Here is a 27982-nt window from a genome sequence, read left to right as displayed (position 1 = left end):
ATATATATATATATTGTAACATTATATATGCAGTAAAGACGTCACTTGCTTGCTTACAGAGTACCACTTCCTTCTGACCATATTAGTGGGTATAATGTTTTGTATTTTTGCCTGAATCGAAAATGATGTGATGATGTATATTGCTGCAGGGTGTGCACTACCATTGGGCATCAACCCAGCACTGTTGTCCATAAACGCTCCCTCTTGAGGTCTCTGGTCGATTGATAACCTCTTAAGCACAGCAGAAGGAAGGCTCACATCAAAGCATGGGACTTCATCAGCACCAGTAGTGTTTTAGATATTTTGCAATTTTCCATCCAAGTAGTCTTTAGTAAAAATAAAATAATATATAGCAGAGGTTATAAGTTAATTGTGTGTAACCACCTATATGTGGACTAGGAGGGCCAACACAATCAATGGGTCATCCATTAATAAAGACCTGGGATGGGTGATGTTCAGTAGCCCCACTGTACCCCTGAAACTGAGCTGGAAAACGGAGAGTCTGCTGCCTGCCTGCCTGCCACCCAGCCCCAACTAAAACCCTCCATTTGCATGGTGTTCCCATTCCACCATCGGGACCTTTCATCACCTGGGACCGCACCCAATCTCCTGGCTGCCAGGCTCAGATGAGAAGAACCTCTTATGGTTGTACTTTCATCACTAATGAGCCTCAAAGCAGAGAGTTACCTCGTTCTAATATCAATAGCCTGGGAGGAGGTTCTACTTAAAACATACATGTATTTGGAAGCCAGGTCTGGTATGAAATGCTGTTTGGGTAAATATTATTTCAAATTAGTTAAATGGAAATGGACATCGAGGGAGTAAGCGTGAACTGAACTGTTGTTTTCAATTAAAATCGTCAAAAAGGAACAACAAAATAAGCTTCTTAGTAAATAACAATTTCTCAAGCAAGAATTTTTCAGTTAGGACCCCTCTGGAAGTGGGTCTGAGTTTGGGAGCAGAAAATCTAAATTTAGGCTGTTATTGGTAGATGTTTGGAACTCCTCTTTCTTATTGGTCTATTAACTAATTTTACCGCATGGTGATGTCACCATGGAAGGCCAAAATTCATCCCATCAAAGTCTGGCTGAAATTTTCAAAGTAGTCTTTTCAAACAGCTCTAACACTAAAATGGCATTATCATACTATTTTCACAATTTCACAATATTATTCCAACCTCAGTGTGAAATACATAAAACACTGGAAAATCACCCATTTGACTGCACTGGGCTGGGCCTTTGAAACCTATCAGTGGGGGACATGCTAAACTGACCCCAAAATCGTGCTTCTATGGGCAACTTCATCTCTCCCATTATAAACAGAGAGGAGAGCATCTGGCGGTGACCATACCTCGTCCCACTGCGGCATTATGGGACAGCGGATTCTGACTCCAGCACCTTGTACCATGCACTCCTGCATTAAGCCCACAGAGAGCCCCACCCCAAGCAGCGCAGCAGGAGATGTGTGCATTGTGCACGTTGTTTAGCAGAATTAGATTTCTCCCGAATCTCAAAATGTTTCTTCCGGTGTTTCATTCCAGTTTGGATGTTTTGATTGACACAGTGTGTTACGTAATGACATTCTGTAACAACATTATACCATGGTTACAGTTTTTATTTGATTTAACATTTAAATATACAGTTTAGTCTCACTGACATCAAATCTATTTCACAAGAGAAACCTGTTAGAGATGGCAGCAGTCACTGATGACTGTCAGTAGCTAAAAAGATACACTGATGACTGGGTTAAATCTTGGGTAAAACACATGTATTGACAAAGGAAGGCCAATGTCCTGCAGTCCTTGCCAGTGAGTATCTCTTTACTCTCAGTATTCTGCTAATGGGTCCACAGGTCATCACTCACCAACTAGCCTACAGTAGTCGAACCAATAGCAGTCCGCTGTGGAGCCTGGGGAATTGGGATGGTTTGCAAGCGCCAGAGGCACAGCCCGCAGGTCACCTGACCAACAGAGCTCTGCCTCGTCCTATCAGAAGGTCAGTATGAGGTTGTGCATTACGTCATGCAGCCAGGCCCGGGTGGCGCAGCTCTTTGACCAACGCACTGCGGATAAAGCAGCAGCTCTAAATATTTCATTGAGGAGCTCGGGTTTCTGGACTCTTGGAGGTCAGGCCTGTGGAAAAAAGCCTCTTCCTCCGCCCATCCTCCATGGCTACAGGGAGAAGGCAGGAGGGTGGGGTGGAGTGGTGTGGAGGCTGGTGTTCTTCCTCTCTGTGTAGGCTGTGGCCCGGTACTGCGTGGTTTCAAATCCCACCTCTGAAGACCAAAGTGCTTGTGACTTTGAGCGACGACCAGAGGCATATCATGCTCATTTGTCTTTTTAAAAGTTCCTCCTCAAGAATATTAGGTTCACGGCTCCCGTTTGCAACAATTAAATCAACCGACAACTGATGCTCGACAGTATAAGTGGTGGTCCTGTATAACTCATGTCTGTGTTGGGGCCTATTGGCAGTAACATGTCCATCACTGACATTCCTACCAGTGTTCATGTCCCTTTGGGGGAGAGCCCTGGACAGGCTGGGGCTTGTCCCTTTAGGGGAGAGCCCTGGACAGGCTGGGGCTTGTCCCTTTAGGGGAGAGCCCTGGACAGGCTGGGGCTTGTCCTTTAGGGGAGAGCTCTGGACAGGCTGGGGCTTGTCCCTTTAGGGGAGAGCTCTGGACAGGCTGGGGCTTGTCCCTTTAGGGGAGGCTCTGGACAGGCTGGGGGCTTGTCCCTTTAGGGGAGAGCCCTGGACAGGCTGGGGCTTGTCCCTTTAGGGGAGAGCCCTGGACAGGCTGGGGCTTGTCCCTTTAGGGGAGAGCCCTGGACAGGCTGGGGCTTGTCCCTTTAGGGGAGAGCTCTGGACAGGCTGGGGCTTGTCCCGCTTAGGGGAGAGCTCTGGACAGGCTGGGGCTTGTCCCTTTAGGGGAGAGCTCTGGACAGGCTGGGGCTTGTCCCTTTAGGGGAGAGCCCTGGACAGGCTGGGGCTTGTCCCTTTAGGGGAGAGCCCTGGACAGGCTGGGGCTTGTCCCTTTAGGGGAGAGCCCTGGACAGGCTGGGGCTTGTCCCTTTAGGGGAGAGCTCTGGACAGGCTGGGGCTTCGTCCCTTTAGGGGAGAGCCCTGGACAGGCTGGGGCTTGTCCCTTTAGGGGAGAGCTCTGGACAGGCTGGGGCTTGTCCCTTTAGGGGAGAGCTCTGGATAGGCTGGGGCTTGTCCCTTTAGGGGAGAGCCCTGGACAGGCTGGGGCTTGTCCCTTTAGGGGAGAGCCCTGGACAGGCTGGGGCTTGTCCCTTTAGGGGAGAGCTCTGGACAGGCTGGGGCTTGTCCCTTTGTGGGAGAGCTCTGGACAGGCTGGGGCTTGTCCCTTTAGGGGAGAGCCCTGGACAGGCAATGGGCTTGTGGGCTAGGAAAGACTGGGGCTTGTGGGCTACGACAGACTGTGGCTTGTGGGCTACGACAGGCTGGGGCTTGTGGGCTACGACAGGCTGGGGCTTGTGGGCTACGACAGGCTGGGGCTTGTGGGCTACGACAGGCTGGGGCTTGTGGGCTAGGACAGGCTGGGGTTGTGGGCTAGGACAGGGGGGCATGTTCACAGAGGGAGAACAATGGCGGGGGTGAGGGAATTAGAGGTTTAGAGAGGGAGGCAAAACAATAGAGAAGAGAGAAAAATAGGGGGAGAGAGAGTGAGGGAGTGAAACTGAGGTAGAGAGAGAGAGGGAGTGAAACAGCGAGGTATAGAGAGAGTCAGTGAGTGAAACGGAGGTAGCGAGAGAGCGAAACAGCAAGGTAGAGAGAGAGTGAAACAGGGAGGTAGCGAGAGGGGTAGAGCAAGTGAGGGAGTAAAACAGCAAGTTAGCGAGAGAGTTTTGTTTTCCCTGTTGTACTTTAACTACTTGCACATCATTACAACACTGCATATAGACATATGAACCTTTGTAAGTGTAATGTTTACTGTTCATTTGTTATTGTTAATTTCACTTTCGTTTATGTTTCACTTGCTTTGGCAATGTAAACATACATTTCCCATGCCAATAAAGCCCTTAAATTGAATTGAAAGTTGAATTGAGAGAGAGGGACGGAGTGAAGGAGGAAGTGAAGGAGACACAGAGAGAAAGATAGGGAGATCTACTTTCAGGTCCCTGTGAGTTCTAGGGGGCTCCATCCTCCCTAAAAAAAAAACTAAACAGTGAGACGGAAACGACATATGACACATTTTAATTCTGCTCCTCAGGATTCCCGTGTTCACATGAAAGCAGACAGAGATAGAAATCTGTAATCTATGTGAGTTTATATTTTTGGGTGGAGGAGATTAATAATGCTTTATAACGTAGAGTGTAGGTACAGCAGTGATAAGGAAAGCAAATGAGTGTAGCAGCGCCATCATCTGGGCTAATGTGGAACTGCAGAAGCTTTGGGGCTCAAGTGGCATCATGGCAGCTACAAACTACCCATCCCTTCACAGTAATGTACCTACCCTAACCATAGTGTGGTGGCTCAGATAGTCATTTTCACAACGGTGGCTGTGTGAACCAGTTCACCACAGTACAGCTTGGCTCAGTACTGGTATATCAAGGTTCACCCAACTCCCATGCCCAGCATGAACTCTTTGTTAGCCCCTAGCAGAGACACTATGCGATGGTTGCTTGATCGTTCTGAAAGGATCTAGTTTCTGTAAGCACTAAAAGGCTGAAACTCCCTAGCCCTCATGAGAGTTTCTGCCATGTTGCTTACACTGATCCAGTTCTTTCATATCCATCTTCGAAGGTCCACCAATAGCTGTCTGGTTATCCACACTCCAAGCTGGTACATATTCAATAATGATAAGCTTAAGCTTTCTGCTCATTTATTCAACTTGTGAAATACAAATATATTTGGTTGCAGTCATTAACAGGTTTCAGCCACCTAGACCTGGCATACTAGCCTGAATCTCAGGATTCGCTGCACCCTGGCTGTTCATGTGGAAGTTAGAACAGTGGTCCACATTGTTCGGAGAGTTTGACACAAGTGCGTAGTGAGAGAGTGGACTGTAGTGAGAGAGTGGACTGTAGTGAGAGAGTGGACTGTAGTGAGAGAGTGGACTGTAGTGAGAGAGTGGACTGTAGTGATTGAGTGGACTGTAGTGAGAGGCTGCCATCTAGCGGTAGTAAACAGTATGACAACCATTAAAGGTGTAAGGCAGGGCTCTAACTCTGGTTCATTACAGTTATCTAAAAACTGTACTTTGAGTCAAGGCAGATCAACTCCAATAACCGTTCTTAAAGGACTAATAATTCTCTAAATTGAACTTTAAGCTGAAACCAACTGGTGTAGATAGGGTTAATGTGCATACATGTACACAGTTCACTACACCATGAGGGGGGGAAAACTACTACTATACCCAAAAACATGTACTCTGGGAAGTGTTATAAATACTGGGCTAGATGAGGAAAATCCCCAAACTGAAAGACACTGACAGTTTATACACAGTTAATGTTTTATTAAAAAAGAACTTACAGTTTATTTATACACAACTATTTATGAGGTTATAATCCTGTAGACAGAGAGCAGTGGAGGCTGCCGGGAGGAGATATAGGAGGATGGGCTCATTGTAATGGCTGGAATGTTAGAAATGGAACAGAGTTGTGGTTTCCATGTTTTCGATACCGTTCCATTGATTCCATTCCAGCCATTACAATGAGCCCATCCTCCTATAGCTCCTCCCAGCAGCCTCCTCTGATAGAGAGCGTCTGTCTTGTGACAAGCATGCCCACTTCACAATGCAGAGTAAACGGAGAGGAGAAAATGTAGAAGAGAGAGAGGGGATGAGGGACGGGGGAAGAGGACTGAAATTCACGTAAGACCAAGGACAGATAAAAATAAAACACCCCTGACTTAAGTAGTAGACAGGTACCAAATAGAGTTCCTATAATGTTTTTTGTTAAGCAATTTTCCATGTCGTGTGCCCAATGTCCCCTGTAGTGAAAGCAGTAGGACTGTGTGAGTGTGGGTGCGTTCCACTCTGGAGAAGCACAAAGACAGAACGTGAGGTGCACACTGATGAGTCGAGCCCCTCCACACCAGATGCATGCAAGACAAGTGCATGGGAGAGGTACTGTACAGTCAATACAGGGGTCAGGGGTGACGTCACGAAACAGGACTGGGGGGGATGGTGCAGATGGAAGCCAGGCCTCTACTTTCCCCTCTAATGTAATAGTCTGGACAGAAGCCACCAGCTGAGTCCCTCAGTACTGACTTCACTATGCACAAAGTGTGGTTGGGTGTGGGTGTGTGTGTGTGTAAGAGATTGGGTGTGTGTGCGTGGGGCTATGTACCACTATCTCTTAGTAACACTAACCTTTACTACAGTAATTGGTTTGGCCCCTCCCACCTCGATATTACTTGGAACAGGTTGACTTGGGTCAGTGTTGATAGTGTGTTGGGGGAAATTAGATCTCACATTGGTACACCTATGGTCTAATGTATTTAAGAGAGCGAGGGGCTAAAAATCTAGTAGTGAAACTTTTTCACAATCTTTTCAAAAATAATTTCAAATCAAAGTTGCAACAGAAGCACACATGTTTATTGGAGATTTTTGGATTGTAAGAGTCATTGAGTCCTCGACTTGGGAATTAAAAACAAACAGAAAAACAAAGGTTAGAAATAGTCCTCTCATCATTGAATTAGTTTGGGGGGGAATAAAAGGAGTGAAAGAAAACAAAATGTTTACCATAGCAACAGACCACAGCTGAGTACATGTCGTCTTTGGATCGCCCGTTTGTGGGAACATCGACACTTCTGCTTGAAAACCAAAACCATAGTTATAACAAGGACAACACAAGAGCACTCTCTTTAAAAATACCGAAATATCACATTTGCTCCCCCTATGCAAGTGTCCAAAACACAAAATGGCCTCCATTGCCTTTCTCCACTTATTCTGATGGGACTTATTTTTCTTTCTTTTTCACTTTGGTACAATACTGCATAAATGTGAAAAAGGGAGAAAAAAACATCATTAAATCCAAACTGAATACTTAAAATAGAAAGAAAATTCAAGTTCTAATTCTCTTCAGCATGACACAATTTGGCTGAAGCCTAAGTACATACACCTTTGTTTTAACAGCGGTGCCCGTAAATGATTTGATTAAAAACGAAAAGAAAAGCGAAGGTTTCAATATAGAGTGAATAAATATAGGCAGCTCAGGAAACGGCAGAAGCCAATTGCAAGGTACTCTGCTGCGTATCCTTGTGACATCATTCAGTTTTTGCAGGCTCCATTTGGCCTGTTAGGAAACATGGGAACCCCAAACCCACTTTCCTGTCTTATACCAGGCAATAGATTGGAACCCAATCCATATTTGACCATCTTTATCCAGGAGCCTTGAACAGTCAAGCTTTTAGGGAACACTGAAATTAAAAACAAAGAAAAACGTGGTCTCCCATCCAAACTCTATCCCAATGTGGCCTTGATCACACTGCGCAGTGTCTGATACTTTCAACAGGCCCAATGCTTTTGTTTTGCACAGACTATCATACATTCAGTCTAGTTTCTCCACCAGTCAATTCATTGCAATTGTCTGGAATCACTCTCACGTTGATCTGTACATCTCTGAAGGGGACCAGCAGGTATAGATCCATGGAATATCTGATGTAAACCCTACAATGGACATTACCTTCAAACTTAAAAATCAGCTATTGTTGTTTTACTTATCAGACAATTGCCTGAAACAAGCTAACTCTGAAATATACCCATATCTTTAGTTGAAGACACCGCCCAGTAAACTAACAATCGCTACATCAAGTCAAAAACACATATCATAGTTTAGCGCGAGCAATAGGCAAAGTTGGTCATTTCAACAATGTTAGCAAAAAAAGACCTGCAGATATCCCCCTGCATTTTCCCCCATCTAAGAGTGAAGGGTAACCCAGGTAAATCACTAAGCCTTGTACACAACGCAACTCAATACTTCAGACAGTAGCCACACAAGCAGTACTACTTTAGTTGAGCCCTACACTAGCCTAGCGCAATACAGACCAACACAACGTCACTTCTGGATCATGCCCAAACTGTACAGAATGATGTCCCCCCCACCCAAAAAAATCCTGTCTTTGCCACCAAAATAAACAAGGTCCAAATCATCTAGGAGGGAGGAGTTTGTAGGAAATAAAACCTTGTGCTTTTCTTTTTTTACAAAAATGCTTCTTGCAATTTTTTTCTACACTCCTGTAACTTTTTTACAAAAACAGAGCGGAGGAGAATTTGTTAGGTGTCTGTGCTGTGGCCGGTGAGGTAAGGTCGGCCACTTCTACCTCACTTTCCAACACATCAGCGTTTAATCCCTCATTCTGGGCATTATTCACCCCTAACAAACTTCAGTGGATACACAATACCTATGGCGTTCCAGGAAGTGATGTACTTTTCTAAAGGGGTACAGGTAGTCTGACAGCCACACCAGCTCGGACAGGCTCAGAGAGATGTAAGCGCTTTGATTGACGCGCTGGCTCGGTTCATAAGGCTCTAATGAGAAAGGTGAAGTATCACTGTACAAGCTAGGTGCTGCACACACACACACACACACACAATAGGCAGCTCCTAACCCCAGCCAAATGAAAAGCACAAATGAACACTAGAAAAACAACATTGGTGAAAGAAAATAGATATTGAAGCTGCAATTCCCCTCTTTCATATTACTTTAAAATACCCAATCACCTGTCTAGCAGGACAAGTCGACAGCCAACGCCCGGCAGGGTGATGTATCCAATTCAAATCCAACTTTACCATTCAAACAAAAATCAAATCCAGACAGGTACGAATTCGGCTGAAGACCTGGACCATAATTGCCATGACGATGAATATGAGCTAACTCTCTAGTTCCTCTTCAACACATTCATGAGATAAAGAGAAGGAAATCCCCTGGTGCCCACCTCCCACTCAGCCCAGCCTATAGAGCTAGTCTCCATTTTGTCCGGTAGTTGGTGCAGTGAGGGTAAGGCCGAAGGTCACCGGGTCAAAGGGGACATTCCAACTACCGGTGGAATGTGGGGACTGCTACCGCTAAGTCCAACGCACCTTTACAGGGATTGAAGGAGGAGAAAGCGACTGGGACATGGCAAAAACACAAAGCGGGTGGTGTGTGATATACGCCGAGGCTTGATATCCACAAAATCCTTGTTTTAGCAATAATAATAATAATAATAATACAATTTAAAAAATCAACTTATATGAATATGATGTCTGCTTTCTCATGGTTAGGAAATCATACAGTCTGTGGTTTTAAAGGGGAGTTGTCTCCCATCACTACAACTCCATATCCTGGGCTTCGTCTTCAGAGAAATCCGACATGGAGCTTTCCGATGAGGAGTCGCCTGGCCCTCCTCCTGCTCCTTGAGAGCCTCCTCTGTTGCATATTTCTGGATGTACTCTGTGGAGAGCAAGGCAGCAGGGTCAGTAAGACTCAAACTCGTTGGCTAAGAGCTCCGAGCCAGGGAGCAAACAGGCGTTTTAAACAGGGAACAAAGCATCAGCCAGGAGTGACAGACAAGACACACTTTACTATATCAAATCTGAACAAAAGGGTAGACTATGGCTTAAGGCAGGGGTATCTACTTCACATGATCAAATAGTAATAATAAAAATAATGCACAAACATAACAAAAATGTAGCTGCTGTATGTCAAAGTATATTATTGACCAACAGTATTAATTTCATTAGTGAGCCTCCTGATTCTACATGGACCCATTACGCGACGTTTGAAATGAACATCTGCACTTTGAATTCCCTTGAGACAGACAACACTGAGAAAGCAAGGCGTAGGGAGAGAAGCGTACCTTTGATTTTCTGTTTGTACTCCTCTGGTCGGTGGAGGTACATGGCGGCTGCGTCTCCGTTCAGCGGGTCGATGGGGTTGGGGTATGCCAGCAGCTGAGGCAGGAACGACTCAAAGATATTGGTGAGATCTGTGGGAGTGGACGAGAGAGGCAGTGAGAGACAGAACAGAATGTTATCGATAAAACAGGGCACAATGAACATACATATGACTTGCTAAATACAATTAAAGCATTCTTTAAAAAAATAATTTCTGACATAACTGGATAGGTGATGGTTATGTAATAGAACCCTTGCTTACACCTACCCAATCATTTTAGCATTGGGCTTCTATGTAGAAATAAAATAAAAATCATCCTGCCAGAGGAAGGACCTTCCACTAGACATGCAGAGACAAAGCAAGGCCTGCAACTGTAAGAAAATTAGCACTCAACGGAAAATGGGCAATGCTGCAGATGTCTACTGGGTGCAATGATTTATATATACACACTAGATGACCCTTAGGGGGTACTGTTTCGAAGCCACCACACCTCCATCTTGGAACTCCCCCACCATTGGAAGATATAGAAATGCATTTATTAATGTCTACATTTGTTTTTACCACATTTACTCTATTACAGACTTAATTATATTATGTGAGCTAAACATAATAAAAATATATATTTTTTCCTTTAAAGCATATATATTTTTTGACTATTAATATTATTGTCCCCACGACAACAACAAAATACATGTAATCTTGTCCTTGAAACATTTAATATAAATACTGTAGAATTCCACTCATTCTTACGGAGGACTGCTCCTACTGGGGAGTGCCAATATGGCTGACCGGTGGCTTCAAAGCCTCTCAATGGCCAATACACAGCATCAGCAATCCAGGGTTTATATACATTGACTGGGTGTAAAAGTACAAATATAACGAGAAAATACATTACTGGGTAAAACTGTAGACTGACTGTAACCCAGTGTATGTTCCCTACCCACAATCAGGACCTAGGCCTAGAGTAGACAACGCTTCATTGATTGGCTTGTTTTTGTCCCAAGCCCTCCACTACAGTTCTGGAAATCTAATTTGTTAGAGCTCTCAAAGTCCATTACACTGCTGGAAGTCCACACAAAGCCCACAATAGCCAAATCAAACATATTAGCTCATCAACTTGAGTGACTCATCTCGAACAACAAAGCCGCGGTCCAAAACACACAGAACGAACCCTGCGTGGAATGAACCAGGAGGCTTCAGAACTTCAATAATCTTCTGATAACAAATCCATTCCATATTGATTAGTCTCTAAAAACCTTCAGTTTCTATTTATTTATTTATTTTATTTCACCTTTATTTAACCAGGTAGGCAAGTTGAGAACAAGTTCTCATTTACAATTGCGACCTGGCCAAGATAAAGCAAAGCAGTTTGACACATACAACAACACAGAGTTACACATGGAGTAAAACAAACATGCAGTCAACAATACAGTAGAAAAATAAGTCTATATACAATGTGAGCAAATGAGGTGAGATAAGGGAGGTAAAGGCAAAAAAGGCCATGGTGGCAAAGTAAATACAATATAGCAAGTAAAACACTGGAATGGTAGATTTGTTATTTGAAGAAAGTTCAAATTTAAAATATAAATAATATGGTGCAAAGGAGCAAAATAAATAAATAAAATAAATAAATACAGTAGGGGGAAGAGGTAGTAGTTTGGGCTAAATTATAGATGGGCTATGTACAGGTGCAGTAATCTGTGAGCTGCTCTGACAGCTGGTGCTTAAAGCTAGTGAGGGAGATAAGTGTTTCCAGTTTCAGAGATTTTTGTAGTTCGTTCCAGTCATTGGCAGCAGAGAACTGGAAGGAGAGACGACCAAAGGAGGAGTTGGCTTTAGGGGTGACCAGCAGTGTCGGCTGGTTTTTGGTTTCTCCTTTCAGTTAAGACCTAGACAACCAGGTGAGGGGAGTTCCTTACTAATTAGTGACCTTAAATCATCAATCAAGTACAAAGATGGGGTGAAAAAACCTGCAGACTGAGAAACTGGTCATTATTACTGAGGAATTCATTGCGATATGAAGGGGGGACAGACAGACAACCAGTGCGGTTTTGTTCTCTCAGCTGAAGAGTTGTTTATTATTAGTGTCAGGAGAAGCAGCTAGGCTGTCTGTTTTCTGACTTTGCTGGCTCAGGGTATTACCTTGTTAGCCTTCTAGCACCAGTAAGAGGATTACAGGAGAACTGACCGCGCTGCGCTCCTACATGAAGCCACAACCAACACTTTTTACACTTGTTTCTCCAGTGACGCCAGCGGTCATGGTTTTGTTTTGTTTTACACTGGACAGGGGAGCCGTGGCCCATGTGCCCGTGTCTCACATACGCATAGACAAACACACACACACACCTCCAAAACATCCAAGCTCTGAGCCACCCCACTCACCGTAAAGGGCTGTCCACGTCTGGTTGATGACATCTAAACACACTGTTCCTGACCTGGAGATGAGAGGAGAAGAGAGGGGGTTAAGGAGGAGGCTCTCTTAGACACTTCCTCTCTACACAACATGAGGAGCGCCCCAAAGTGACGTTGGTGGCAGAGGGGAATACATTCCTTAAAAATGACCCACTGAAATGCTCGAGGCAGTGTTTTCATCATGACTGTTTTGATGTTTTGTATTCACGTCAGATTATTATGGTCAGTTAACGTAGAGGATCAGACTGTTGTTCTGTGCTTTAGATCCTCCAATGACCCCTCTCACCATTTGGGAGACAAGCCAAACAACCCACTGATGTCCTTGAATGGAAATTCAATGAAATTGAATTATATTACGCTACAGGTCCTTAGAGATGGGTATGCAGGTGGGGTCATCACTAGACGCTTGCGCAAGCTCATTAGCTATTCATCCTTATTTACGGGTTAGGGTCAAAGGTCAGGGCCAGGGTTAAGGTCAGAGTTAAGGTCAGGGCCAGGGTTAAGGTCAGGGCCAGGGTTAAGGTCAGGGCCAGGGTTAAGGTCAGGGCCAGGGTTAAGGTCAGGGCCAGGGTTAAGGTCAGGGCCAGGGTTAAGGTCAGAGCTGGTGGTTTAAGATGGATGTGGTTAGAAAAGCTCCCTGCTGCCATTGGTTCCAGCAACACAAGACAAGGTGATGAGTCTCATGAGAGAGCACCCTCTACTATTTCAGTGTTCCTTTGAAATCAGAAGTCGTGATCAACTTACGCTTCATCGATGTTGGGATGGAAGATTTTATTCATGAATCCTGCAAGCGAAAGAGAAAAACAATACGTAAGTCAAGTATAGATGTTACGGGTTACTTCTAGTAAGAGGGAGCCGTACTACAATGGCTGACCCTGTAAAACTGCACCTATCCCGTGTTTGTGACAATAACAACACATATCTATATATTTTTTGTGTGTGTGTCAACTGAGAAATGAACCCCCACCCGGCTCAATGCCTTCCCCTACCTATTGATGGGGATTTGAAAGGGTATTTGTCCGGTAGATCTACTCGCACCTTCCATCGCCCCCCTCATACGCTGCTGGATGGGAGGAGACACAGAGAGAGAAGGGAGATAACAGACATGCTACAAGAAAAGATCACATATGCACATCCAGTGTCTTTGAGCAGCTACTGGACATCAAAACGGTAAAAAGTAGAATTAGAGACTCCGCAGGTCGCAATCTAGACCTACAAGACTCCGCAGGTCGCAATCTAGACCTACGAGACTCCGCAGGTCGCAATCTAGACCTACGAGACTCCGCAGGTCGCAATCTAGACCTACGAGACTCCGCAGGTCGCAATCTAGACCTACGAGACTCCGCAGGTCGCAATCTAGACCTACGAGACTCCGCAGGTCGCAATCTAGACCTACGAGACTCCGCAGGTCGCAATCTAGACCTACGAGACTCCGCGAGGTCGCAATCTAGACCTACGAGACTCCGCGAGGTCGCAATCTAGACCTACGAGACTCCGCAGGTCGCAATCTAGACCTACGAGACTCTGCAGGTCGCAATCTAGACCTACGAGACTCTATGCTGCCATGTGGTTGATTGGTGACCAACATTTTCACCAATAAACCACATTAGGAACATAGATTGCGATGTGCGGTGCCTTTTCTCCATGCATGTACATAGACATGTAGGATTCAGTCCTAGGTTCACAGTATCTGGTATTTAAATTTTTTTTTTTTTAAACTTGGTGTATTTGAGTATTTTCAAATGCACAGCCCAAAACAAGTACTTTTGAGTATTTGAATGGTTATTTGTAAAAAAACAAACATAGTTGACAGCATTTTCAAATACATGTGAGTGTATTTGAGTATATCAACTACTTTCCAAGTGTATTTCCAAATACATTAAAATATTCAACAACAATAAGATATGTGAATACTTTGAATGCATGTGAAAGTAAGATCTGAAATAGTACCTCAACCCAGGTTTGGTAGGCTTATATACTAATGACATCACTGAGGGAGATACTTAATATGAGTACAGGGATTACAGCAGAGAGACTGAACCATAGAAACCCTATGGACTTGACACTGCAAGGCTGTAGCCCTTCACAATGGTCAGAGGAGCAGTCTTCTCTCTCCACACCACTGACGACAACAGTCTTCTCTCTCCACACCACTGACGACAACAGTCTTCTCTCTCCACACCACTGACAACAGTCTTCTCTCTCCACACCACTGACAACAGTCTTCTCTCTCCACACCACTGACAACAGTCTTCTCTCTCCACACCACTGACAACAGTCTTCTCTCTCCACACCACTGACAACAGTCTTCTCTCTCCACACCACTGACATCAACAGTCAGAGGAACAGTCTTCTCCACACCACTGACATAAACAGGCAGCGTGGAGGTAAAATGAGCGAGCGTTGATTTTCCTTTGAGTCTACACAGTAATGTATTTTAGCCATAGGCAGCGAAGAGCTCTTTACTTCCAGATCAATCTCCATAATATAAAGATATCCCATGACTGGGTCCCAATGGAGAGGGCTTGTGTGTGTCATGAACTACCAGAATACCTGGTGGGGAACCAGAGGGTCGTGCCGAACTGGAACGGGACAGCACATGCATACACACACAGAAAACACACTAGTGTACACACCCCAAAGAGTCATTTCCCAGATTGCTGTTGTCTGCATCATAACCACACACACAAACTTCCTCTATTGCTGTGCAATCAGGGGAGGGTTTGGTGCTACAGACGTTGTGAAAAACATGGTGAGAAGCATCTCCACCTACACCTTCTGTACAGGCCACGTTCCAATCCATTTTACACACTGCCCTCGAACTTCACTCAGCATTCAGACCAGGAGGCGGACATTCCTGTGGTAGCTGACCTGAGGGCTTCAGTCCAACAGGACCATCATAACTGAATCTCTGTTGTGGTACTCTTATGAGTAAACTTCAGACATGATAGTGATTCATGACATGAACAAATACTTGAAACCTGTGATAGTTAGTGGTTTTTCACTTCAAAGTCAACGTTTGTCAGACGCTTTCAGACCACAAAGTGGTTAAAGTCCGCGATTAATGTTAATGAACTAGGCGATCACTTTAACGATGGAGAATGTCTGAAGTTATTTGATTAGGGCGGGACTTCAAAATGGCATCTTGACCAAAAGGCAGTTAATAGGTAAATAGGACAGAAACATTTCCATAATATAAGACACTTACTTCCTTGTTGTCCATAAAACTTCACTACAAATTCATTGAGTCCGCTGAGGATCGTGACTTCGTGCTTGCTCTCAATGCTGTGTTGGAGGAGGTTAAGGATAAATGGACACTGGATTTGAATGACAAAACAACCTGAAATGCTAGCGGAGGTGGCTGCAGCTAAATAAATAATACAATCTGTCATTTCTCTTTGTTTTGGGTCACACAAATGTTCCAACTCATTAATATGATAATGCACCTGCTGATGGGGAAACGCCTTCTCTGTGGAATGTCACCACAAGCTTCCTCACAAGGGAGTTGAGGAGAAAACACTATAAACGGGTTGGTCGTTTAGCAACAAAACTGACACGTGCACAACTATGGGCCAAAACTGACACGTGCGCAACTATGGGCCAAAACTGACACGTGCGCAACTATGGGCCAAAACTGAGGGGTTGCTGACAACATATTTGGGGCGGCAGGTAGCCTAGTGGTTAGAGCGTTGGACTAGTAACCGAAAGGTTGCTGGATCGAATCCCTGAGCTGACAAGGTAAACATCTGTCGTTCTGCCCCTGAACAAGGCAGTTAACCCACTGTTCCCCGGTAGGCCGTCATCGTAAATAAGAATTTGTTCTTAACTGACTTGCATGGTTAAATAAAATAAATATTTAGTCTCCATTGTTTATTGAAAACAAATACATCTGCAAAATGAGCACTTTTTGTCTCTCCAACACTTTGTTACAGTTGGTTTGCTAACTAGAGAATTTTAGCCATATTAGCGTAAAGGTGACATACAAGACATGATATCAAGAACAACATGGAACGAGCTGAAACGAGCCACCTACGATTCTCTGCTCAGCAATTTCTTGTCATTGTAGCTAGCTATTTGACCATCCAAAACCATACCACAGCCCCCCCCCCCCCATTTAAGCGTGTGCATCATTGTCAGCTAACCAGACCTCTCTCTCCTCCGTCTCTCCCGCGCTTTCCTCGACTACCCTCTGATCTGTCAGTACGTCTATGAAATCAACGTCAACAATTAGCTGGATTATTACGCTTCCTTCATATCCACACACGTGCGTGCCATGCCACCCACACACCTCTGCTGATCCAGACGTGTTGCCCATCCACTCAAACAGATAATAGCACCCCCACCCCCTCTTATTATCTCTAGTGTCACCATTCTCCAGGAAAGGGAGCCCAAACACCAGGGCCATCAGATCAGACTCCAGTTTTCAAAACACACACACCCCCTCACTAGTCAACATGATACAGTACAGACAGGAAAAGACAGTAAGACCCAGAGACAACTGGTTTTACCACACTGCTACTGTTGTCAACCTGGCCTTTTACCACACTGCTACTGTTGTCAACCTGGCCTTTTACCACACTGCTACTGTTGTCAACCTGGCCTTTTACCACACTGCTACTGTTGTCAACCTGGCCTTTTACCACACTGCTACTGTTGTCAACCTGGCCTTTTACCACACTGCTACTGTTGTCAACCTGGCCTTTTACCACACTGCTACTGTTGTCAACCTGGCCTTTTACCACACTGCTACTGTTGTCAACCTGGCCTTTTACCACACTGCTACTGTTGTCAACCTGGCCTTTTACCACACTGCTACTGTTGTCAACCTGGCCTTTTACCACACTGCTACTGTTGTCAACCTGGCCTTTACCACACTGCTACTGTTGTCAACCTGGCCTTTTACCACACACTGCTACTGTTGTCAACCTGGCCTTTTACCACACTGCTACTGTTGTCAACCTGGCCTTTTACCACACTGCTACTGTTGTCAACCTTGCCTTTTACCACACTGCTACTGTTGTCAACCTGGCCTTTTACCACACTGCTACTGTTGTCAACCTGGCCTTTTACCACACTGCTACTGTTGTCAACCTGGCCTTTTACCACACTGCTACTGTTGTCAACCTGGCCTTTTACCACACTGCTACTGTTGTCAACCTGGCCTTTTACCACACTGCTACTGTTGTCAACCTGGCCTTTTACCACACTGCTACTGTTGTCAACCTGGCCTTTTACCACACTGCTACTGTTGTCAACCTGGCCTTTTACCACACTGCTACTGTTCTCATCTGGGGGCTGGGAGCAGTATACAGCACACACACACTTTTTTAAAACCTTTATTTAACTAGGCAAGTCAGTTAAGAACAAATTGTTATTGACAATGACAGCCTAGGAACAGAACGACAGATTTTTACCTTGTCAGCTCAGGGATTCGATCTAGCAACCTTTCGTTTACTGGCCCAACACTAACCACTAGGCTGCATGCCGCCCCATAAGTCAAGCTCTGCAGATCTACAACACGTTTCAATAGAGTGAGAATCAAATGCTTTCAACAATTGGTGTTCTGTTGCTTTGTGTGGCGTTGTCTTTTACCTGTTATGTAAAGGGGTTATGAGATTGGCCAATCTCTAGCCTGGTCCATAATCTGTATCTTTAGCCAACAGTCCTGGTGCTATTGTTGTCCTGCCATACATGACATGTTGAACAACACTCCTGGTGCTATTGTTGTCCTGCCATACATGACATGTTGAACAACACTCCTGGTGCTATTGTTGTCCTGCCATACATGACATGTTGAACAACACTCCTGGTGCTATTGTTGTCCTGCCATACATGACATGTTGAACAACAGTCCTGGTGCTATTGTTGTCCTGCCATACATGACATGTTGAACAACAGTCCTGGTGCTATTGTTGTCCTGCCATACATGACATGTTGAACAACAGTCCTGGTGCTATTGTTGTCCTGCCATACATGACATGTTGAACAACAGTCCTGGTGCTATTGTTGTCCTGCCATACATGACATGTTGAACAACACTCCTGGTGCTATTGTTGTCCCGCCATACATGACATGTTGAACAACAGTCCTGGTGCTATTGTTGTCCTGCCATACATGACATGTTGAACAACAGTCCTGGTGCTATTGTTGTCCTGCCATACATGACATGTTGAACAACAGTCCTGGTGCTATTGTTGCCCTGCCATACATGACATGTTGAACAACAGTCCTGGTGCTATTGTTGTCCTGCCATACATGACATGTTGAACAACAGTCCTGGTGCTATTGTTGTCCTGCCATACATGACATGTTGAACAACAGTCAGAGCCGGTGGCTGAATCAAGAGTGGCACATACAGATCTGGGACTAGGTTTGTGTTTCTCATGTGTTTGACTCCCTCATCTGGAGTGTGACGCCCATTTAAATCCTATACCAAAGAGACGTTGGATAATCTGCCAGTCTTCAGGTGGATCTCTCCTCTTCTGGCCATTTAATGCCCACGACTCCAGATACACCAAGTTAATTACAGTAATCACTGAGGATTTCATCCCAAATGGCACCCTATTCCATATATAGTGCACCACTTGGTCAAAAGTAGTGTATTACTTGGTCAAAAGTAGTGTACTACTTGGTCAAAAGTAGTGTACTACTTGGTCAAAAGTAGTGTACCATGTAGGGGATATGGTTCCCCCCTACCCCTTAGCACAACCGGTTAAGAAAAGGATATCCCCATCTCAGGTTACCACTCAGTACAGCATGGGGTCATGTTATCCCCCATCTCCCGTTACCACTCAGTACAGCATGGGGTCATGTTATCCCCCATCTCTCGTTACCACTCAGTACAGCATGGGGTCATGTTATCCCCCCATCTCCCGTTACCACTCAGTACAGCATGGGGTCATGTTATCCCCCCATCTCCCGTTACCACTCAGTACAGCATGGGGTCATGTTATCCCCCATCTCCCGTTACCACTCAGTACAGCATGGGGTCATGTTATCCCCCCATCTCCCGTTACCACTCAGTACAGCATGGGGTCATGTTATCCCCCATCTCTCGTTACCACTCAGTACAGCATGGGGTCATGTTATCCCCCATCTCCCGTTACCACTCAGTACAGCATGGGGTCATGTTATCCCCCCCATCTCCCGTTACCACTCAGTACAGCATGGGGTCATGTTATCCCCCATCTCCCGTTACCACTCAGTACAGCATGGGGTCATGTTATCCCCCCCATCTCCCGTTACCACTCAGTACAGCATGGGGTCATGTTATCCCCCCATCTCTCGTTACCACTCAGTACAGCATGGGGTCATGTTATCCCCCCCATCTCCCGTTACCACTCAGTACAGCATGGGGTCATGTTATCCCCCATCTCCCGTTACCACTCAGTACAGCATGGGGTCATGTTATCCCCCCCCATCTCCCGTTACCACTCAGTACAGCATGGGGTCATGTTATCCCCCCATCTCCCGTTACCACTCAGTACAGCATGGGGTCATGTTATCCCCCCCCATCTCCCGTTACCACTCAGTACAGCATGGGGTCATGTTATCCCCCCATCTCCCGTTACCACTCAGTACAGCATGGGGTCATGTTATCCCCCATCTCTCGTTACCACTCAGTACAGCATGGGGTCATGTTATCCCCCATCTCCCGTTACCACTCAGTACAGCATGGGGTCATGTTATCCCCCATCTCCCATTACCACTCAGTACAGCATGGGGTCATGTTATCCCCCATCTCTCGTTACCACTCAGTACAGCATGGGGGTCATGTTATCCCCCATCTCCCGTTACCACTCAGTACAGCATGGGGTCATGTTATCCCCCATCTCTCGTTACCACTCAGTACAGCATGGGGTCATGTTATCCCCCCATCTCCCGTTACCACTCAGTACAGCATGGGGTCATGTTATCCCCCCATCTCCGTTACCACTCAGTACAGCATGGGGTCATGTTATCCCCATCTCCCGTTACCACTCAGTACAGCATGGGGTCATGTTATCCCCCCATCTCCCGTTACCACTCAGTACAGCATGGGGTCATGTTATCCCCCCCATCTCCCGTTACCACTCAGTACAGCATGGGGTCATGTTATCCCCCCATCTCCCGTTACCACTCAGTACAGCATGGGGTCATGTTATCCCCCATCTCTCGTTACCACTCAGTACAGCATGGGGTCATGTTATCCCCCATCTCTCGTTACCACTCAGTACAGCATGGGGTCATGTTATCCCCCCCATCTCCCGTTACCACTCAGTACAGCATGGGGTCATGTTATCCTCCCCCCCATCTCCCGTTACCACTCAGTACAGCATGGGGTCATGTTATCCCCCATCTCTCGTTACCACTCAGTACAGCATGGGGTCATGTTATCCCCCCCATCTCCCGTTACCACTCAGTACAGCATGGGGTCATGTTATCCCCCCATCTCCCGTTACCACTCAGTACAGCATGGGGTCATGTTATCCCCCATCTCCCGTTACCACTCAGTACAGCATGGGGTCATGTTATCCCCCCCATCTCCCGTTACCACTCAGTACAGCATGGGGTCATGTTATCCCCCCCATCTCCCGTTACCACTCAGTACAGCATGGGGTCATGTTATCCCCCCCCCCCATCTCCCGTTACCACTCAGTACAGCATGGGGTCATGTTATCCTCCCCCCCCATCTCTCGTTACCACTCAGTACAGCATGGGGTCATGGTATCCTCCCCCCCCATCTCTCGTTACCACTCAGTACAGCATGGGGTCATGTTATCCCCCATCTCTCGTTACCACTCAGTACAGCATGGGGTCATGTTATCCCCCCCATCTCCCGTTACCACTCAGTACAGCATGGGGTCATGTTATCCTCCCCCCCCATCTCCCGTTACCACTCAGTACAGCATGGGGTCATGTTATCCCCCATCTCCCGTTACCACTCAGTACAGCATGGGGTCATGTTATCCCCCCATCTCCCGTTACCACTCAGTACAGCATGGGGTCATGTTATCCCCCATCTCCCGTTACCACTCAGTACAGCATGGGGTCATGTTATCCCCCCATCTCCCGTTACCACTCAGTACAGCATGGGGTCATGTTATCCCCCCCATCTCCCGTTACCACTCAGTACAGCATGGGGTCATGTTATCCCCCCATCTCCCGTTACCACTCAGTACAGCATGGGGTCATGTTATCCCCCCCCATCTCCCGTTACCACTCAGTACAGCATGGGGTCATGTTATCCCCCCCATCTCCCGTTACCACTCAGTACAGCATGGGGTCATGTTATCCCCCATCTCCCATTACCACTCAGTACAGCATGGGGTCATGTTATCCCCCATCTCTCGTTACCACTCAGTACAGCATGGGGTCATGTTATCCCCCATCTCCCGTTACCACTCAGTACAGCATGGGGTCATGTTATCCCCCCCCATCTCCCGTTACCACTCAGTACAGCATGGGGTCATGTTATCCCCCATCTCTCGTTACCACTCAGTACAGCATGGGGTCATGTTATCCCCCATCTCCCGTTACCACTCAGTACAGCATGGGGTCATGTTATCCCCCCCCCATCTCCCGTTACCACTCAGTACAGCATGGGGTCATGTTATCCCCCCCCATCTCCTGTTAACACTCAGTACAGCATGGGGTCATGTTATCCCCCCATCTCCCGTTACCACTCAGTACAGCATGGGGTCATGTTATCCTCCCCCCCCCATCTCCCGTTACCACTCAGTACAGCATGGGGTCATGTTATCCCCCATCTCCCGTTACCACTCAGTACAGCATGGGGTCATGTTATCCCCCCATCTCTCGTTACCACTCAGTACAGCATGGGGTCATGTTATCCCCCCCCATCTCCCGTTACCACTCAGTACAGCATGGGGTCATGTTATCCCCCCATCTCCCGTTACCACTCAGTACAGCATGGGGTCATGTTATCCCCCATCTCCCGTTACCACTCAGTACAGCATGGGGTCATGTTATCCCCCCATCTCCCGTTACCACTCAGTACAGCATGGGGTCATGTTATCCCCCATCTCCCGTTACCACTCAGTACAGCATGGGGTCATGTTATCCTCCCCCCCCCATCTCTCGTTACCACTCAGTACAGCATGGGGTCATGTTATCCCCCATCTCCCGTTACCACTCAGTACAGCATGGGGTCATGTTATCCCCCCCCATCTCCCGTTACCACTCAGTACAGCATGGGGTCATGTTATCCCCCCATCTCCCGTTACCACTCAGTACAGCATGGGGTCATGTTATCCCCCCATCTCCCGTTACCACTCAGTACAGCATGGGGTCATGTTATCCCCCATCTCCCGTTACCACTCAGTACAGCATGGGGTCATGTTATCCCCCATCTCCCGTTACCACTCAGTACAGCATGGGGTCATGTTATCCCCCCCATCTCCCGTTAACACTCAGTACAGCATGGGGTCATGTTATCCCCCATCTCCCGTTACCACTCAGTACAGCATGGGGTCATGTTATCCTCCCCCCCCATCTCCCGTTAACACTCAGTACAGCATGGGGTCATGGTATCCCCCATCTCTCGTTACCACTCAGTACAGCATGGGGTCATGTTATCCCCCCCATCTCCCGTTACCACTCAGTACAGCATGGGGTCATGTTATCCCCCATCTCTCGTTACCACTCAGTACAGCATGGGGTCATGTTATCCCATCTCACATCATCCAGAGATTTTAGTCTACATCCCACTCTAGTACATTAGAGCTAGATTCATCACAGAGAGATTACCCACTGCTGGCTGAGGGGGGAGAATGCTAGAGAAGTGAGAGCGAGGGGGCTAGAGAAGTGAGAGCGAGGGGGCTAGAGTAGTGAGAGCGAGGGGGCTAGAGTAGTGAGAGCGAGGGGGCTAGAGTAGTGAGAGCGAGGGGGCTAGAGAAGTGAGAGCGAGGGGGCTAGAGAAGTGAGAGCGAGGGGGCTAGAGAAGTGAGAGCGAGGGGCTAGAGAAGTGAGAGCGAGGGGGCTAGAGAAGTGAGAGCGGGGCTAGAGAAGAGAAAAGCAGCAAAAGAGAAAGGAAGAGGGAGAAAAGAGAGAGAGTGATTCAAACAGAGAGAGCCATCATGTTCTGACACACAGCAGCAGCTGGCTGTGGATCCTGACAGAGTAGGCTGGGATCCCATTAGTGGAGTAGTGACCCACCCCCAAAGGGTTAAAGCAAACTCAAGGTTATTTTAAGCTCTGCAGAACATGCAAGGGCAGATTGAGTGAGTCCCCAGCATATCACAAGAAGTGTTGCTCTCAGAAAGGAAGTATTGTGTTGGGTAGCAACCGATAGCCATTTTGGATCACAATTTCAAAACAAGGCTTTGACAGAGTCTAATACAACACAGACATCAGTTGATTTGATGAAGTTAAAGGAAACCGCAGCCAGTCAGCAGACCACGTCGCTCACGTCACAAAATACATCTACACATACATGTTACTCAATCATTGCAGCCACACTGCTCATGCGTGTCTGCGTAGCCAGGCGCTAAAATAGAACTTGCTTTTGTTTGTCCCGCCTCTCCCATCTCCTCGTAGTTTTTTTGAGCAGCATATACCCACGTGCCATCTCATTGGTTTTTAGGAGCACATACCCACGTGGGTGTTTGAAAGAATTAGAAGAAATATCTAAATATATATTTATTTTACCCCTTTATCTCCCCAATTTCGTGGTATCAGTCTAGTTACAGTCTTGTCTCATCAACTCCCCGTACGGACACGGGAGAGGTGAAGGTCTAGAGCCGTGCGTCCTCCGAAACACAACACAACCAAGCTGCACTGCTTCTTGACACAATGCCCACTTAACCCGGAAGCCAGCCTCTCTAATGGCACAGCTAGCACTGTGATGCAGTGCCTTAGACCACTGCACCACTCGAGAGGCTGGGTGATTGAAAGATGAGCTGAAGTTCATACTCCAGTCGGTAGTGGTAATGCACCTTAAAGTTGGTTGCCAACAGTCATATAAAGTCCAAAGAAGAAGCTTGAAGGACGAGAGATTACTAGAAAGGACTCGGTTGACCCTTTTATCTGTGACTTAATTGTCAGAGTAGAGGACCTTTTCAGGTAAAATAACAGCCCAATGTTTATATCCCAGGACAAATTAGCTAGCAACAGCAAGCTAGCTAGCTAGCTAAATTACTATACATTTTTAATGCTTTTGGACTTGTCCCCAAATTAATATCGTTGATTCAGAGTTTTTGATATGTCAACATGCGTGTCCTGATCGCGTGTGGTGTGGGTGGACAAAATCAACATGTGAGCGATGGTGCATGTGCGGTCTGAACAGCATGTCAGCCTAGTACTTATCCCTTAACGAGGACACAATGTACACACTTATGAGTACACACTATTGACAAAACAAACCCTTCATGTGCTGTACCTGTCTATAGGAGTCTGTCTGAACACAGTTCAAGACAAGGGATCAAAATGGTTGTTTTATCAAAAGCTTGGGCCTACTCTTTGGCTTTATCTCTATGTTTATCCAGCCTTCATGTCAGGGGAATCTATCAGTAGGGAATTACTAGTGTGTTTACTAGGAGAGGATGGGAAAGGGATGTGTTGGAGGGTAGGGAGGAGAAGGGGAGTCAGCAGTAGGGAATTACTAGTGTGTTTACTAGGAGAGGATGGGAAAGGGATGTGTTGGAGGGTAGGGAGGAGAAGGGGAGTCAGCAGTAGGGAATTACTAGTGTGTTTACTAGGAGAGGATGGGAAAGGGATGTGTTGGAGGGTAGGGAGGAGAAGGGGAGTCAGCAGTAGGGAATTACTAGTGTGTTTACTAGGAGAGGATGGGAAAGGGATGTGTTGGAGGGTAGGGAGGAGAAGGGGAGTCAGCAGTAGTGACCAGCAGTCACCTCACAGACTAACTGACACTGGGCATATTGAGCACTGCCACTAAACAGGTGATAGAGCTACATCTCCTACAGAGCAGAGCCAGCCTGCCATCACTAGCCCTGCCATCACTAGACCTGCCATCACTAGACCTGCCATCACTAGCCCTGCCTGGCCCAATGACACGTGGCAGAGAACCTACTGTCCTTGTCACACACACACACACACACACACACACACACACATGACAGCAAGACATGAACACAAAACACACACACGAAACCAGCATGCACACAAACAAAAAAAATACATTCACACAGCAAGAAACACACACTCTCTCTCTGCCTCCATACCCGGTGGCCTGTGAACGAACCCGTCCGCCGATGGATTCATGTCAATGGTCTCACCGTCCATCATGATTTAGTGACAGTTTTACGATCATATCCCACTGTTTTTTTTTTATTGAGACAGCCCAGGAAGCTGTGTAGCAGTTTATTCCTTCTTCCTGCCCAGAAAATAAAACCATGTCATTGTCAACTCCACACACAGTGATGTGAGGGCAGCTCAGGTGTTATGAGGGTGTTGGGCTACTAACCTGCCTAAACTCCAGCTGTTACACTGACTGACGGACGATGTGAGAAGATGCAGCAGAAGACAGTTGGCTGTCCAGCCTGACAGCTACTAAAACAGAGGGAGATGGGATAAGCAGGTTTACCTTGCCTCTCAAACCCTACCGCAATGTGCTAACAATTCCATACCAACTTCCACTAACTCCAGTTTGACATATGTCATTATGATGACACAGGAGAAGCAGTCGCTAACTCACCCTCTCCTTCCTTTCATCCCTCCTGTTTCCTCCCATCTCGTCACTAAGCACCCCTCCATCCCCCCACCTGGGATATGTATAGATTTAGTCATAATCTGTGGAGGGTCATTAGTCAATATCCCGTTACGCAAACACATAATCTAATACCTCAGGGGCCCAATCAATCGGCTTCCCTGTGAGACAACAGACATGTTTTTTAATGGATTCTGTTTGGACACTCACCAACACTGGTTTGGTTTGGTCTGGTCTAGACATCACGTCTTGCCTAAGGGCCTAGCCCCTCAGGCCATTCTGACCAATACTACCGTCCCTCTCTGACCCACCCAGAGTAAAAATATCCCCCCGGAGTAAAAAGACTGAAAACAAACACGATAATTATCATAAATGGCTATGTGCTGTAACGTGGTGTAACCACTCAAACGTTTCCCACTTTAGAAAGAAAAGTAATGGGAAGTTATTCAGAGACCTGACACGACATTGGCTGAACACTGAGGTGAAGTCAGCTCTCGTCAAGAGGAATGCAGACCAGACAAGAACATCTCCTGATCCAACTCCCACCAACATAAACAGACAACAGAAAGATGGCTGTCCCATTCTGTTTCTATCTGTGGAGCATATCAGGCCCACTTCCAAATTCTTGCTGCCAAGATATTTAAAAGAGAGAGAGAGATGGCGCGCTCAGCCTGGTGAATGCTGACCTAGCCTCACGGCAGATCTGGTGATCATAACAAATCCAAATGACATCACAGCACACTGCAGGGCCGATGGCTACAGTGATGTCACTGTGTGTGAGTGAGAAGAGGATGATGAACCATAAAGGTGCTGAGAGAGCAGAGGCCAAGGGCTGGCAGGCAGCATACTCCTCCATCCATTAATGCCAGGGCTCCAAAGGGCTCTGGTGAAAGGTAGCACACTATGTAGGGAATAGGGCTCCAAAGGGCTCTGGTGAAAGGTAGCACACTATGTAGGGAATAGGGCTCCAGTAGAGCTCTGGTGAAAAGTAGTGCACTATGTAGGGAATAGGGCTCCAGTAGAGCTCTGGTGAAAAGTAGTGCACTATGTAGGGAATAGGGCTCCAGTAGAGCTCTGGTGAAAAGTAGTGCACTATGTAGGGAATAGGGTGCCATTTGGAACACGGAACCACTTTACACCGGCCTTATGCGGCAGGACAAATATTTACCAACTACCCATGCCATGGTCAGCTCATTAATTACCCCCTGATTACCTGCCTACATGGATTACCTACATTCTTTGTGCTTGATTCAGCTTGTCTGGCTTAAAGGACCAAGAGAATAGACCCAAAACAGAAAAACCTTCCCATCTTGCACTCCAGGCAGGATAGAGCAAATGACTATTTGAAAGGGTGAACTCAGATGCCCTTCTCAGATGTGCACCGCCACCTTTCACCAACGTTCACTGGTGAATAGTGCTTCTGAACACAGGCACGTACACACCCACTCTCTCTCTGGGCCCCATGTGCAATCAAAGGCCTTGAAAGGCAGGAAAAAAGTAGTTAAGGGTGAGGAGGAAGACAGAGAGAAAGAACTAGAGAAAACGCAAGATCAAAAAAGCACCGCCACTATAAGGACAGAGTGCTGAACTCCACAAAAATAAGCCAACAACAATGCTGTCCTTTCTCACATGACGGGTCCACTCTCTGACATAGGGCATTATAGAGAGAGCGAGACAGACAGAGAAAGTTTTGCCATGTGCCAATGCCAAGCAGGATTACTGTGAGTGACCTCACTACACTGAGTCTAGGAACACAAAACAGGCTGCCAGAGTAGCATGGCAACAGTCCTCGACCGAGGCCACGGCAACATGAGGAAAAGTAGGGCCGCTCCGAGCGTGATTAAATCTGCTCGCCGCCAAACTAAAACTCCCCATAGTACACTGCCAGGAAACTCCAGTGACCTGCTCCTCTCTCTCCCCCCACCCTTATCTATCACTTCATCCCCCTTATTGCTCATTAACTCCTTATGAAAGCACGGACACGACTGCAGCTGTTAACCAGAGAGTTAGCCAAGCATTAGCCTGCACTGACAGAGCTGGGTTCACAGAGCTAGCAGCCTCTG

At 46.6% G+C, this 27982-nt stretch overlaps 1 pseudogene; it reads right to left on the bottom strand.

Annotated features, from left to right (window-relative positions):
• Window positions 1-9207: 9207 nt before the first annotated feature.
• The window catches only part of LOC123732477 (ubiquitin-conjugating enzyme E2 H-like), a 30804-nt pseudogene continuing 12029 nt past the window's right edge, over window positions 9208-27982 (bottom strand).

This window comes from Salmo salar, unplaced genomic scaffold, assembly GCF_905237065.1.
Source record: "Salmo salar unplaced genomic scaffold, Ssal_v3.1, whole genome shotgun sequence".
Taxonomy (NCBI): Eukaryota; Metazoa; Chordata; class Actinopteri; order Salmoniformes; family Salmonidae; genus Salmo; species Salmo salar.
Note: the sequence above shows the minus strand (reverse complement) of the source record. Positions and strands in the feature narration are given on the sequence as shown.